Below are 17,405 nucleotides of genomic sequence, written 5' to 3'. Positions count from 1 at the left end.
GTTTGAAGTAGCGGAGATTGTTGATTTTCAGTCAAATCATGAACCGACCAATATTAGACCACCATTGAAAACCTGGAAGCACTGAACGGCTGTTTCGTCCTAGTATGGAACTCTTCAGTAGTATGCATCCACGATTCCTCCTGCGGAATCTGTTCATGATTTCAGTGACGTCCGTTTTTAATTTACATACATTGATAATTAATATTGTCCCGGAAGGAGGCTGGATCACTGAATTATATTTAAGCAATCAACATTTAACTAGAGTCTATCACGTGATCTAGTGATCACAATGGTACAAAGAAATATGCGAATTGTTACTGTTCAAATAACATTGTCTATTAAGTTAATTAAAGAACTTAACCAAAATTAACCATAATCGAAATTGATTGTAGGATAGTTGCTATAAGGCAACTTAAATATACTGAAATGCTATTTAATAACCTATTTGTACATCTACTAGAAAAGCTATTAACCTCCACCTGAAGGTCCAATTATTTTACTTTTTTGACTGCAGTCAGATTAACTACATATAGACAGTGCAAATTCGTATTAGTTGACTTCATGATTTTGACTGAATATTAATGGCTGAAATAAAATAATGGATGCAAGTCTTTATATTAGTACACAGCATCGTAATTAGTGTCACTGGTTGAAATTATCCATGACAGGATAGCTCTACGAAAAATAGATATGTTGGGGATGTTGGATCCTAGGAACTCACTTGGTAAATACCTTATTTTTGTAGTTCTATTTTGAAGATTTGAATTTCTCGTTTTCGCACCAAAAGCGCCCATTTTCACCTTCATATCGTATTTCTCACTTTGGAGGATCTTAAACGCTATTGGTTCGTTGTATCTTTTAGTATGCTACTTCGTAACGCTTCCCAACGACATTTTTATGCTGTTTATATATACGCTTTAGTTGTTCTTGTTGTTGTTGTTGTTCGTGCTTCTGGCTACTTGTGGAATATATATTTCCCTCTTCCGAACTTGGAATTCTCTATCTAGTTAGCGAGGATGGGACGGATCGGAATAGCTAGCTTATTGGTCATTGTGTCACAGAGTCTTCGTTCCGTTCTCAGATTAGGTGAACTAGTAATTTCTTCAAACAGAACAAGTTTTTTTAAGCTGTAAATCTATGATAAGTTATAACATCTTTTTATTGTAACAAATAGTGCTTAGTGGCTTTGTCATTTATGTCATTCATGGTCTGACTCAAAGGATCTGTAAAGAAAGATGCAAATGATCATTTAGGATATGACACATGAGGGACTCTTACTTATAATTAAACTCTACAGCCGTAAGTTATCGAACTTTCATTTTATAACCAGAAGTGCATTAGTGATTCCAGATGATTACAAGTTGCAATCTGCCTACAAGCCTGTGGTGACCAATCGTGAAATCAGTGAATATAATAGAATATACGATTTAATGTAAACAAGCTTTTTTATCGTTAGCTTAACATATCCGGCACTACAGACGTTTAACGCAAACTGTTTTATCTGAACATGTGAAAGTAAAGTCAGTAATGAATTAACGTAATAAAATACTGTTATTTGGTAACAGAACAAAGGATGCCTCTTCAATGGTGACTGACAGTTTATGTAACTCAGTTGTTGCATTAAGAATACGGAAAAATAAAAAAACGTTTACTGGACATACTAGATGAATGCATTCTCTCACACTTGAACACGACAAGCATCACCGTACATGAATATTCATTGTTATCTTTTATAACCAGCTGGAACAATATGTAACTGTGTCCTTTAAATTGGTATAAACGCTATACACTGTGTTCTCTCATTCTGTTGTAGTGGAATTAGGCAATCATTTTCATATTCCTATTTTTCCAAGTGTGCTGAAACATATTCACGATACCTCGTTTGAAACATTGTTGTATTCACTGAACGATTTCCCAACGCTTATCAATTTCTCGATCACCTGATGAAAACTTCCATAATCTGACAAAATATGAAAAAAACCACATATACCTTTTATAATTTTATTTCTTAGATTTATGCAATCATTGATTTTAATTGTTTCAGTCCATATAATTCATTATTGCAGTAGGATATGATCGAACACTTATTGTTGAACTCTCTATTTTCAATTCATTCTCGTTTAAGCAACGAAATCAGTCAACGTTAATTGCGTCGAAGTTTGAGGCAATGTAATATAGAGAATAACAAATAACATTTTTTGTCCACAACGTTTCTTCACATTTTTGTAACTAACGGTAAGAAATTTTAACAGGAGCAATGTTTGAAGCACTGCAAAGTACCTCAGCAATTTAACAAGAGCAAAATATACATTCCAACTAGCCGTGGAAAGAATCCAGACCATAAATAACGATTAACAAGGTTCATGTCCAACAGCGAAATTGAAAATCAAGAAAGTGACTTTCATTAACAGTTAAAAACATGATTCCCCAAAAATACGGAAACTGACCACAGCGAGATAAACAATGGAACATGTTTTTCATTTCATAAAACCAATACACCAACGTTGTAAACTCAGTTATTGATACAAGTTTAGCAAATACAGAGACCACAATCTGTGATGAAACTACAAACCAAACAAAACAAAACGCAGAACGAAATACAGTATCCATGATGACCTACAGTAATGAAAAAACTGGCTCCCATTCCGCCTTCAGAGTATTGATATGATCGGTTGCTATGATGAATGGCAGGAACATGCAATATAATTCCACTCCAAAAAGCTAAATGTGAAAATTTAAGATTGCTGGCTGGTAAACTAGTTTATAAAGTGTAGTAGGAATGACAAACTGTATAAACGACTTTATTAAGGTAATCATATACTAGTGTGTTACACGTTCAATATAAGAATTTAAATGTTCACTGGCGATGGTCAAAGGAATGTCAACGATCGTTTGCCAGAGTAAAAAACATAGTTCAAAACATAATCCACTGTATCCCTGAATTAGAAATTGCGGTAGCAGCGGACAACTCAAATTATGGCATTGAAGCGACTATTTCACATGTGTTTCCCGATAGTACAGAGAATGCCATTTGTCGTGCTTTACGGATACTAACTCCGGCAGACGTAATTGTAGTTGAATCGAGAAGGAAGTACTTGCACTAGTTTTTGCACTCGTGACGTTTCACAAAATGCTTCATGCTCGACGTTTCACACCGCTTACAGACCATAAACCACTTGTACAGATTAAAAAAGAAATTGCAGTTTACACAGCAAAGCTCCTCAAAAGATGGGTTGTCACCTTACTGGGCTATAATGTCCATATCGAGGATAAATCTACAAGTTCTTTTGGTTATATCTAATTATCTTTGAAAATTAGTCTTGAAACTTATACACCCGTCCTGTCTTACCATGAGTCGCATAAAATCAATAACCCGTGCTTATGTATACGGGCTAAATGTCGATGAAGATATTAGAGAAATGGCAGAACGATGTAACTATTGTGCACAGCCATCTAAACTACCCATTAAAGACCAACCTCAACCATGATCAGCATAGGCAGAACCTTAGTCAAGCCCTCACATAGATTTTGCCGTAACTTCTCAGGGTAGGCAATTCTTGATGCATTTTTAGAATGGCCAGAAGTCTTCGTAATGGTCAGTTTGCCTACCAGTGCCACGATGCAGAAATTTACAGAAGTATTTAATTGTTTCAGTCTACTATATACTATTGTTTCTGATAATGGAATACAGTTCACTTCAATCTAGTTTGATAAATTCTGCAGAAAAAACAGTATGAATTATGTCAAGTCTACTCCATAACACCAATCAAATGGTCAGACGGATAGTTTTGTTGATTCATTAAAAAGGACTATTTAAAAAGAAGAGGTAGAGACGGTAGACGAAATGATACAAAGGTTCTTGCAAAGTTATTGTTCAACATTGTATCCAGTAACAGTGGATGGATTATGGCTAGCAGCAAATATGTTTGGGAGGATCTGATAGAAAGATTGAAAGAAATGAAAATAAAGAAGCCACAGTCCAAAAGTTTTCATTCAGGTGAAGCAGTTTGGATGTGGGTTTTCCGCGATTCCATACCACAACGGGCAAGTGGAACAATAGAAATAAAAACACTAACAGTTATGTATGAATTGAAAGTAGGAGAATCCATATGAATGGGACGCAGTAATCATATTTTTAAAAAACGAAACTGTAAAAACGTTGCAACTACTCAAGAGTTGGAAAACTTGCCAGGAGATATGTTAGTAGACACTCTATATAATGAAACCTAACGGGATCCTTGGACACAAACGCTCGACCGGCTGAGAAGATCCCACAGGGTGCGAATAAAAACAACAACCCGTCGAATGAACTCTCTACAGAAATCGTACTCCTACATATTCAATTAAAGAACGGGAGGTGATAAAATGGGATGAGAAGACGATATCACATTCTTTGACTCATTGTGATTCATGCCCATTACTTCCGTTTTTAATTGCATATGATGATTATTCATAGTAATATCTGTTTTTGGTCTCCAGTGTTATATTTTATTTGGTATAATATTAATTTCTTTGAGTATGATGTTATTTCAACATACAATATTTTTGTATAAAATTAACGTGAACTACATTCATTATGATAACATACGATTTTGTTGTAACTCTGGAAATCTTTTATATAAGGTTTTTTAAATTTTAATTAATAATCAAAATGAGTGTCCAATCGATATATTGAATGTATTTTCAACCAGGATTGTCGTATTTTTGGATTTAATAAATCTTCACTTGTACCAGTTTGGGTGTTGTTACTATGCATCATGGGATTTGCAGCGGTTCTCGTCTTTTCAAGTATAATTAATAAGCGACGCAGATACAATACTTACACAATTGTGAAATAAACAATTATTCTTAACTAGATTAATATAGAATAGATTAAATGTGATTAGGAGTAGAATCCAAACCGTACGTTTCATCCGACTAAAACTGATCAAATTTTAATCAGAAATATCATCCAAACCATTTCAATTTGAATTTATTTATAAATCATAATCCCTTGATAAATACAATTAAAGCGAAGAACAAAATATTTGCAAAATAAAATGAATTCATTATGTTTCAAGACTTCTCATCAGCTGCAAACGGAATAAAATTACAATAGAAACATTATTACAAGAAATGTTATTGCATATCAAAATCAAAAGAGTTTAATTCTAAAGGACTTAATAAATAAGGGACAGAAACATATTTAACATGATAGTTAAAACTGATAATTATTTACATGTTGAAGATGAAATCATGGAAATAAAAGGAAAAGGGGTATAAAGTTGTAAAGTAGTAATGAATAGGAACGAATTACTAAGAAAGAAGTAATAATCAAGGCACCTATTTAACATTAAATTAAATTTAACGTCTTAAGTGAGTGTCAGTGGGATTTTTTACTCTGAGTAATGAACCACGCTAAAGAGATAATGTAATTAACAAGCGTTAAAATAATAGAACTTTCTTACCATAGTATTCGTGAGTGTACAACACTTTCTTTCTGTATGCAAATGTCAGATGGAAAAGCTTGATGACGTTGGCTATTGCAAAAGGGAAGAAATTTGGTATGTTGTTTCGAATGCTTACTATTTCATTTTCAACATATAAATACTTGGTGTTGTTTACTTGTATCTTCCCATTGTTATTTAGGACTACAATTGATCAGTATCTTAATGGTATATGTGCATACTGTGTGTATTACATCGATATTGCCCTAATTCACAAGCATTTCGTCCTATTCGGGACTCGTTGGTTGAATGTACCTGCATCTCAGATTTGATGTTCACGCTGTGAATCGAACACAGCACTATGATAGCTACTTGCAATTGGTACATTCAGATACATGCAGGTACATCCAGCTGGCGAGTCCCGAATAGGACGAAACGCGCGTCCTGAATTCCACTCTCAGCCACTATCCATCTTTGCTTATAAATACTTATCAGTTTTAACTATCATTTTATACATGTTGTTATCTCTTATTTCTTAAGTCCTTTAGAACTAAGCTCTTTTGATTTTGATATGCAATAACATTTCTTATAATAATGTTTCTTCAAAATTTGAAATATTCCCATATTGTTAATTTAGAACAACATACATTAGCGAACAATATTGTTTTCGATTAGATCCTCATCAGGCTTTACTCTAATATACAGCAATATTTATATGCATATACGAAATTATTAAACCAATCAAGGTAGTTTATAAGTCAATGATAACAACGAAAACGATTACATAATAAGTGAAATATGAAAAGTATAAATTGATGGTGTGACTATATTGGGCGCACTACCAGGCAACTGAACCAACGAGTTAGTGAACACCTCCCTTCGTGGTTAGGAAAAGGTTACGTCAAAACTATACGCAGCTCGGTTCTATCACACTTGATCGATAGCGGTCATATAGCAAACAGAAACAAGTCGTTCAAAATTATTTATCGAATTCCCACTAGTTTTCCTTATGGTGTTCGATCTCGTCTCTTACACATAGCAGAAGATATAGGTATCCGAGCCAACAAGCCAAGTCTTTGTGTTCAGAAGAAATTTGTAACACCCTTATCTCTCCTCTGGCATTAAGTGTTAAATGAATTTAGTTATTCTTTTTCAAACTTTCTCTTCGTTTATTATTTTTCTTCACCCCCTCCTACCATTTTATTTTCTCTTAATTATACGTTTCACAGTCCAATTATCTGAACATTTCTTATTACATCATCTCATAAATTTATAAATGTTATCTCAGTTTCTATATTTTTCTAATCATTGACCTATTTCCGATTATGTAACATTGATTTGAGCCTTTATTATTCTTATTAAAACTAATGCACCTGTTGTCACACCATCAATTTGTACTTTTCATATTTCACTTATTATGTAATCGTTTTCATTGTTATCATTGACCTATAAACTACCTTGATTGGTTTAATAATTTCGTATATGCATATAAATATTGCTGTATGTTAGAGTAAAGCCTGATGAGGATCTAATCGAAAACAATATTGTTCGCTTATATATGTTATTCTAAATAATGTTTCTATTGTAATTTTATGCCGTTTGCAGCTGATGAGAAGTCTTGAAATATAATGAATTCATTTTATTTTGCAAATATTTTTCTCTTTGCTTCATTTAAATTTATTCAGTTTCGTCTTGTTTAATAGCCTACACAGGAATGTTTTAAAATATACTTATTTTGATAAATATCTCTTTAAAGCAATTAGCCCCTTTGATAAATTTCGATAGTGTAATGAGAGAACGAAGGTTATCAGAATTATGTGATATGATTGCATATACTAAGGTTTATTGAAGCCTTGGCTATACGGAAACTGAAACCCTATTTATGTGTTCAAAAACATTTTGTTCATACACTTGACCTACCCTTGTAATACTGACTTATTATCTGAAGTTCTTTTCACAGTGTTTTTGTGTACATTATTATTTCTTACTTCCACTTACCTTTCAACTTGTCTAGTTGACCTATTATTTTTCATATGAAAATGTCGTAAAAAGTATAGGTATGATCAGATTGTTCGAAATGTATTGTGGAAATATATCACATAAATCTAATAACCTTCTCATTGCATTATCGAAATATATCTTTGTTTATGTACATTCAGCTTTCGTTCGTTTATTGTAAGAAATAAATTCTGTCAAAAAACATATGATACTCATGTCATAGACTATATCACGTATGGAACCAACTAATTCATTCATTATTTAGTTGGTACATCCACCGATATATATATATATATATATATATATATATATATATATATATATATATATATATATATGTCAATTTGTGTGTCAGTCGTTTAAAAAAGTAACAACTCTAAAAGACTAGACTTACGTTTTGTGATTATTGTCAGAAACGATGTATACAAATCTATACAGTAATGAACGATTTCTTCACTAAGATCACGAAGCGATCAAATTTAGACGACCACTGAAAACTTGGGATGACTAGACAACTGGTTCGTCCTAGTATAAGACTTCTCAGCTGTAGCCGTCCATGACTGAGTGACAGGGAATCGAACCGAAGTTCTTCGGTCTTTCGCTCAAACGTTTAACCTCTAGACCACTGAACTGAAATCCACTGGTGTGCAATTCCAAGTTCAGTCAGTCCATAGCATTGAGTAACTATCTCCTGTTATCTTAGTTGGGTAACTCCCTGAGTTACTCGATCGTGGATGAGCACTGTTGAGAAGTGCCATATTGAGACGAATTGACAATCTATTCTTTCCAGGTCTTCAATGGTTTTCTAAATCCAACTGATTCGCTAATTCAATGAAGAAACTCAAAAATCTCACAACCTCATACTAATAAAAAGAACAATAATTTCCATTTCATAACTAAATTCACATACTGTAGTAACAAATTATGTGCTGAATAAAATACGTGATCAGTTGTGCTTTCGTGATTTTCATAACATACTAAAGCATTTTTAAACCTACCAGATAACGAGCGCAAACACTCTGCTCCTATTCAAGTCTTATAGAAAATATATTTCGTTTTTCATGATCAAGTGTTGTTAACTACGTTGACAAAAGAAAGTGAAAAGAAAACATATCAACAGAAGAAACTATCACATGAAATAATTCACACATGAAAAAGAATAGTTACATCACAAAACCAAATGCTTTCACTACAGTTACAGCTAACACAAATTATTGCCATAACTTATTTCAGGACAATTGTTGACAATCTGTTCATAAATAATTCTAACTATACTTGATAATAAATAACAGTAATAACCGTAGTAATAATAATTGCATTTTCTTTTAAAAATGTAAACTGAATATTTTTATGTTTTAAAAATGGGTACTTTATTATTGATCCAATTATTGATTGATTAGTGACAGGTATACTTTTAATAAGAATATGTACTATGTAAGTAATGTTCATTTATGAATAATAGTATAGTTGTTCAAGTATTTTTAATTACTATAGTATCCTATTAAAAAAGACGGATTATAAAAGAATTTTAATAACTAATATGTTCTAATTCTGTGAATATTTAAGATGTGTATAGTGTTCATTGAAACATTGTTTTACGTTATGTTTATTGACAGATAGAATTTCATATCATTTCAGTTGTGAAGTAATTTTGTTAGATGGTATAACTTTTATAAAAACTTTGAAAAAAAAAAGAATTAAATTTAGACAATTTAATTACCAGACTTAATGATTGATTGAAATCAGTGACATGACAATACGTTTTATACTTTGAACTAACTCTACATTAGACCATGGTATTAAGTAGTTGGAGTACCAGTATTAATTCATCTTGTATCAGACAAATATGTATTTTGATGTCACGTCACTTTACTTAATAACCTCATTGAAGTGATCGATTGAATTTAATGAACAATAGGTAGACGATATAACAGTGGTTAATATTCAGTGATCAGTGTTCTACACATTTTTACACAGCTTTATCAACATTAAATCTATGGCGAATTATTTTTCAGTTACTTGTGAAATCAGCTAAGTCTATTACTATTTCACTGTTTATCATATCCCTTACTACCCAATCTATTCGGAATATGAAAAAACATTGAAATAGAGTAAAGTCGTATTCTTCTAGCGAAACGGATTTTTTAACGATTCAAATCTATAATACAGTGTACATGTTGACAAGGTAGTTAGATTTATGTTTTGCAATCAATTAGAAGAAATATTGGACGATTGTTGTTAGCGATTCAGTGACAATGCCACTAAAACTAAATTGAATATATATATATATATATATATATATATATATATGCGATGAAGTTAACTATTTGATGCATACTTATGACTTCAGAGTATGATTACAATACATTAGTTATATTCATTGAAAATGCAACTGAATATCAACATACAATTCATTCTATGTTTAAAAATATAAAACTATTAAGCATACTGAAACACACTAAAAAACCGTTTGTAATAAATGTAAAGGAAGTTTAAGAACTTAAACTTACCACTAATTATATTTTAAAAAACTTTTCAATGTCAAATAATGTTATTTTCAAGAAGAGAAATCACCGTTGATCATCATTAAAATGACAAATACAATTCAGTAACGTAATTGTAATTGCTTATTTCGGAAATTGTTAGTAATCAATTCTAAACGAAATTCAGCCAACCATGGTGACTGTTAATGGTATTATGATATCAATGCATACACCACTTTGATAATTCGGTATATGTCGCATAGTAACCGCCAGTTCAACTATAAAACGCGAATCCTGTTCATAAATGTCATACTTCACTGAGTTCTGTCAAACAGGAGCATTTAGAGATTGTTTCCTGATCTCATGTTTTGTGTTTATGTTTTGATTCATTTCAAGCTGTAAACTATGCTGATCAGTTAAATCTGTTGATCCTAAGTACGATCAACTAACTGCACCATTGAATGAACCATTTCAGCTACTGTTTCAGTCATTTGTATATTGTTCAGTATAATTTAAAACAGATTTATAATTAGTTTACAAGGCGTATTTCGAAATTTCATGTTTTTTCTATTATTCTTGAGAACTTTGTAAGTGCTTTTTTATACAGAGAGTATCCCAACTAAGTAAGTAGCTAGAATCCACTGCTTATTGTGAATTTATGTTATTGAGGTTTATCAAACTAAGACAAAACCACAGTTCAACGGTTCCTGGTACTCGGCGGTTTCTCAGCTGAGGTCTATTTTTGGAGAAAGCTACATTCACATTATTAATTGCCGTAATCTTATTTATTTCAAAAGTCGGTGAACAATAAACTGCGTCTTATTTACGATGGTCCTTACAAAATCTCTATAAATAAATAACGAATAACTATATAAAGTCATACTGTAAAGTTTTTCACCTGCAATTTCGATAATTTTGTACAAGTTGTATACTTAGCTTACTGATGAACATTTTACTAATCCAGAGTTTTTGAACTCAGAGTAATAACTGATTTTAACGATATCGTTTAGCCAAATTTTCCTGAAACCAGGATTAAACACAAAAAGGATTTAGATATTTCTAAATTCGAAACAGTTTAGTGGCCCTGAAATATCTGACTCCAACTTGATCGTGTGATTATCGTTATCGACTTATGCATATCACCAATCCTCTCATATAATTATCGACTTAATTCGCGTTAGTGAATAGTGGAATTGAATAAGTCAAAAACGAGAATGAGGTTTGAATGCGTATGTTTCATACAATCGTTGGTCTGAATAGACAATCAGGGAGATGGAGAGAAACGAAACGGATTGGAGAAGGAATATTAGCTAACTCATTTTAACCAAGCGTGAATCGATATTTATGGTCAGACCAAAAATAAGTTACAGACAAATAATAAGTAGGATAATTAATTAGCACACATACGATCACATAAATAGTCAAGGTTCATAAGCGAATAACTAACATAGTCAAAACGTAACTCAGGAACAATGAATAAATTGGCCTGTCCGGAAGCTAGAATGAGTTATATGGGTTTTTAATAGCAACTAACACTACAACAGCGACCAATAAAATGAATAAGCTATAAAGGAACTGTCCAGCGTCCTCTTGATAAATGTCACTATTATGACTGTAGGACGCTTAACTGACTTGTGCTTCGTACTAAGATCTGAGTTCAACATTTCCTAGGGAGAACATACGACTAGTGATATAGATTCATCGGGCACAGGAAATGAACTGAAATGACACATGCATACACTTATTTGAACATTGATTTTACTCAGACATGATTAGTTTACAGTCCTCATGGTTAAGGGAAACATTCAAAAAAACTACAAAAACTCAAGCTATATTTCATGTTGAAAGAATTTCATACTGAATTAATTCAAAGAATATTATCTTAAATAAACATCATTCTGGAAGACAACAATATTATAACAAAATATCATGCTAAAAATCCGATAGATATAACACTGAGTAATCATAATATTAAATTTAAACGGAAGTAATATTGGACAAAAATCATAATAAGTTTAAAACTTGATTTTGCAAAGTTACCCTGTTGTATCAGTAATAGAGTAGACATAAATCGTAGTGTTAAGCTGCAAAAATCATAAATTCAATTCTATCTAACTCAAAGATGCTTCTGTGGCTATTTAAGAAGACACTTATATACTGAGTTACATGTAGTTAATAAATTTTAACTGCATTACAATAGACTTGACTAAGTGGAATTCATAAGTAATACTACAACCCTTCTAAACAACTCCGAAAATTTTTCAAAAGAAATACGATTAAATTTATCCTACCATTCTTCACAATCTTTTGTTGATAATTTGTAAAAATTCTAATTAAAAGCAGGTAAACTTCTTAAATTAGATAAGATTATCACTAAGTTTGTGAACGTCTTTAAAAATTTCCAGCCAGTGACTATGGATTGTTATCATGAATCAACATGATCTACTACATTTAATTATTCTTTTTCACTAATCTATGAATGGCACACAAATACGATTTTCAAGAATTTAGCTTACATTTGAAAAATGTACGAAGTACATCATGTAGTCGTATGTATTGTGCAATATTAATGAATTGTTTTTTGAGTGGTTACTGCTCGAAATAAAATGCTTCATACATACAAAATAGATTATTTGTTCTTGATAACAAACTCATGTATGAGATTGTTTCTTTGTAAAATAGCTAAAGCGTCTATTAGACACTACTTTCACATAAACTAACTCATAACAACAGCTTCAGAATACATCTATCATTGAAGTTATTAACGTACATCCGTTTCAGTTTTTTTATTCGATTAATTATACAGCAAACAGTCATAAAGCAGTAGTAGTAGTTTTATTTAAAGATTATTTGAATTATTTCAATGGAAGATGCAACTGCCCTATCTGTTTGTTCATTTGTTTTATTTGGTTACGTCATATTTTCATGATTAAAGTTATTGTTAATAGAAAGAAATCCCTGTGTTTAAGTGTTCTAGAACAGTTGAAGATTTTAATACTGTCATTAAATGAAAACATTTGCTTCTTCAGTCACTCAACAACTTTTATGTTGAATAAAATGTCAGGAGAGGACTATGATCATATTCCGAAGAGATTTTCGAAATTATTATTTATCGTTTACTTTTATTGTCTTAAAAAATTGATTATTCTGTTAAACTTATTAACGCGCCATATTTATTTTGCATACTGAAATTATTTTAGTGAACATCTTTCGTGGTTAGGAAAGGGTACTGTCAAAACAATACACAGATCTGTTCTATTACACTTAATCGATAGCGGCGATGCAGTTTACAGAAATAGGTCATTTAAAGTGATTTATTGTATTCTTACTAATTTTCCTTATGAGGTTCGGTCTTGTCTCATACTCATAGCAGAAGCTATGGGAATTCGAGCTAACAATCCAACTCCCTGCATTCATAAGAAATTTGTGACAGCTTTACCTCTTCCTTAGCCGATTTAGCCTAAGTAAAAGATTTTATTATTTTCTATACTGTTTGTTCGTTTATTTTTCTTCATCACCGACCCTTTTTTCCAAATATATGCTTCATTGTCCAATTATCTGAACAGTTCTTATTATGTGATCTTAAATCTTTTTATGAACACTATTTCAACATCGATATTTTCCAAGTTATTTATCTATATCCATTATGAAACGTGGATATAAGACTTTTTTATTCTTATCACAACTAGTACACTTGTCATCGCACTATCAATTTGTACTCTTTACTTGCCATTTTTGTTTATGTAATCTATTCCACTGTTATCACTAACTCATAAACCATCATGATCTGTTTAGTAATTTCGTATGTGTGTAGAGATATTATTGAATATTACAGTAAAGCTTAATGACGATCTAATTCAAAACAATATTGTTCGTTCAAATATGTGGTCTATTTTATTCTTAACATACATATTCATCAATCTTTTTCTACTACTTGCCTAACAATTATTAAGTAACCGAAAAGATTCCTAACTGATGTCTAGATTTCAATAAATACTTATATAAGCTATCATATCTTATTTCAGAATGAAATTAGACTTAAAACTATAAACTATAGAGTAAGTACTTTTCAGGCAGTCAAGTAACGCGGAATTGAGAAACACAAAAGAACTCAGTAAAATAATGCAAAATATTCTAATAATGAGGATAAATAAATTAGAATATCTGTATCATAAATTAATGAGTGAAAATGCAAAAAATAATCTGTTAGAGTGATTAGTAGAATACATATTTCGACTATTTACAAACAATAACTTTCACTGGAAATACTTCCACATTTAATAAACTACATGTTAAGGTTAAGCGTTCGCGCATGAGAACTACAAGTCCCGGGTTCAAATCTCACGAGGAGGGATCGTGGATGCGCATTGCTGAGGAGAACCACAAGAGGACGAAACGACTGTCCAGTAATTCTAGGTCTTCCATGGTGATCTAGCTTTAATTAACTCATGATCTCAACTATTTAAATTACTATAATATCCACAAAAATCCCTTCTGATACTAAATTACATGTGTATATAACAAATGAAATTACTGCATTGCCTATAGCACTTGAGTTTACATTAGTCTATAAATTTTAGAAAACAGAATAAACGGAACTTTTACAATTGTATAACTAAATTCTTAAAACCAAATTAATTTTTCCTTATGGTAACTGACAAAAAGTGAAATTAATTCATGAAGTAAATGTTAATGTTTTTATTTTTTTTTCACAGAATATATCAGATAGATATGTCAAGTAATAATCATACGATTACTATTATTAATGAAAATATGTGCATATTTTATTTTGGTATTTGTTCATGCAACACTGATTTTGACAGATTACGTTTTTTCTTAATTTCGTTAAGTGAATTTATATAATTTTTGTGTGTTATCATGGGGAGAATTAAAATATTTGTTGCAAACTTTTCCTATGTATTTCATATGGTATGTTTTCAAAGCTAAAGGCGAATTCTTGGTGTATGTGTGTGTGTGCCTTTCTTTTTGAACATACCTCCAAAATTTAACATTCCAATCAGTTCACATTTTATACACTTTTTTTCTCTTAAATCTGTTATATCATACGTTTTTTTTATATACTGTAACTGTAATTCATTCAGATATGAATATTACTGAATATAATTTTGTAATTTGAATCTTCCTCGTGATATTTAATGTCATTTCATGCAACAACAACAACAACAACAACAAAAATATGAAATTGTCCACTGACCAACTTTTACATTCTTCTTTTCTAGTATAATCTATCCATTTATACATGAATTGAAGTTCATGTACAAATGCACATGATTAGTTAGACGGATTTCACTTACCAGTTTTATTCTATTTTTCCTTATTTATTTAAAGATCAACAGTCCCTTTTTTTTAAATTTCACCTCTAAAAGAATGAAAAAAATTTAAGTATTATCTATGACAAATAAAAAAACTGTAATAGTAACTTAATTTCTAAAACGAATAATTTTTGTTTTCTAGTTGTTTGACATTTAGAATGTTCTTTATATATATATATATATATATATATATATATATCCATTTATATTTCTTTCAACACATTGTTTAATATAACAATCAGATATTTGTTAGAATATATATACTAATAAATTGACAATTTATTCCAATGAAACATAGTATATTAGCGGTCCTGAGTTAATAAATTAGAATTAAAATAACGCCACATGTATTTTGTGGGAAATTTAAAATGCAGTATAATGGATAACTTTTATGTTATTATTAATAAAGTTAAAATTAGCAACAATTAACTCTTAAAATGCTTTGAATCAATAAAGCGATTCAATCATGGAACCAAACAAAAAAGAATTTAAAATGTTGTCTAAGCTAAATTACAAAACATACTTGCTCCTAAGATACATTTTATGGTAAAATACTAGATGTGATTTAACTACTAATCAAGCGCTTAGTGAAACTAGATAATATTCTCCTTCTTAAACTCTCAGTCTAAATTTCAACGCTAAGTTTCTTAAGTTTAGAAACGAAAGGGTGGGAAAGCATTTGATTATAAATGTTGCCAGTTGATTACGAAAACGCTATGGATTGATAACCCTAATTAACAACACTAGCGCGGTTTCTAATATGTGAACTTGAAGTTTCTTCTTTACTGTGTGACATATGAGGGTTGATTATTCAGATTGGAACTATTATTACACTGTTATTTTTATTGTTAACTGATTTATAACTACGTGGAGTTTCCTGATTGGCTGATAAATCGACCAATTTTGTCAGTTTGGTATACTTTTATCCTTAAATGTTTCAAAGGAATCTAATTTCACCAGTTTTTATTTTCTAATATTTGAAACATTTTAACACGCCATTAGATCGTAAATAATTTTGTAAACTTGAACAACGTTCATAAATAAATCGAAATCAATTCGAGCGGATTTTTATTTAGCTTTACTTTCAACAACGTCTAACACCATACATCTGCATTACAACGGAAAACTAAACTCAAACTACTTCAAGAATGACTTTGAAACTTTTATACCCATTAGTAGCCGTTGAAGACATATATTAGTCCATTGAGGATTCTATTGACGAAAATGTACTAAACTTAAATACGTCCAATATTCTTATATTTTTATGGATTTGTCAGGATAAAAAAACCAATATTCCAATCGTATAATTAAATTCTGTTTTTTTACTGATGCTTATCCATGAGATGCAAGATTAATTTCACTGTGGATGCTTTATATGTATGGAATCGGCTTATTCATATGACTTAATATTCTTTGTATGTTCTGTGTATTTGCATTCGTTTATGTGTCAATGAAGTTGACTATTTATTTCCAGATACTTTAGGAATATCTTTACCTCAAAGGATCACCTATCCAGTACATTAATTACAAAATATTTCCAAGGTTTGATTGTGGACAGACAAGGAGTCATCCCTAGTAAATTTGAACAGCCAAAAGAAAGTCTAATCTGGAATAGAACATATATAGAATAGCTTTGTACTTATACAGTCTATAATCTTCACAATAGTACAGTATACTATTTAAAGTTAGTTAAAAGTTTGGTGGGGCCCTTCATTTTGACGTTAATTAGATCGGACGATGTTGTCAACGTGCTCACCACTTTAGTGACCCGGTATTTCACTCCAGTTGAATCGTATGAATGATTGTTGTCAAAATATACATCCTGGCTATTCTCGTATATTATTATCGACTTAAGTCGCGTTAGTGAATAACAGAATTAAATAAGTCAAATAGGAGAATGGATGTTTGAATACGTATATTTTGTACAGATTAATTTGAATGGAATGAAACGAAGTCAAATGACGTGCAGTAGAGATGACGTGTGAGCTAACTCCATTTAATCAAGCGTTAATCAATATTTATAGACAGATAAAGATAAGTTACAGGCATGTAATAAATAGGATAAGAAGTGTATACACATACGCTCATATAAAAGCAGTCAAGATTAATAAGTGAATAACTAACAAGGTCAAAACGTGACACAAAAAGGACGGATAAATTTACCT

The sequence above is a fragment of the Schistosoma haematobium genome, chromosome 4 (genome assembly GCF_000699445.3).
Source record: "Schistosoma haematobium chromosome 4, whole genome shotgun sequence".
In the NCBI taxonomy this organism is placed as follows: domain Eukaryota; kingdom Metazoa; phylum Platyhelminthes; class Trematoda; order Strigeidida; family Schistosomatidae; genus Schistosoma; species Schistosoma haematobium.
The sequence above is the reverse complement of the archived record's forward strand: the minus strand, read 5'-3'. Positions refer to the sequence as shown.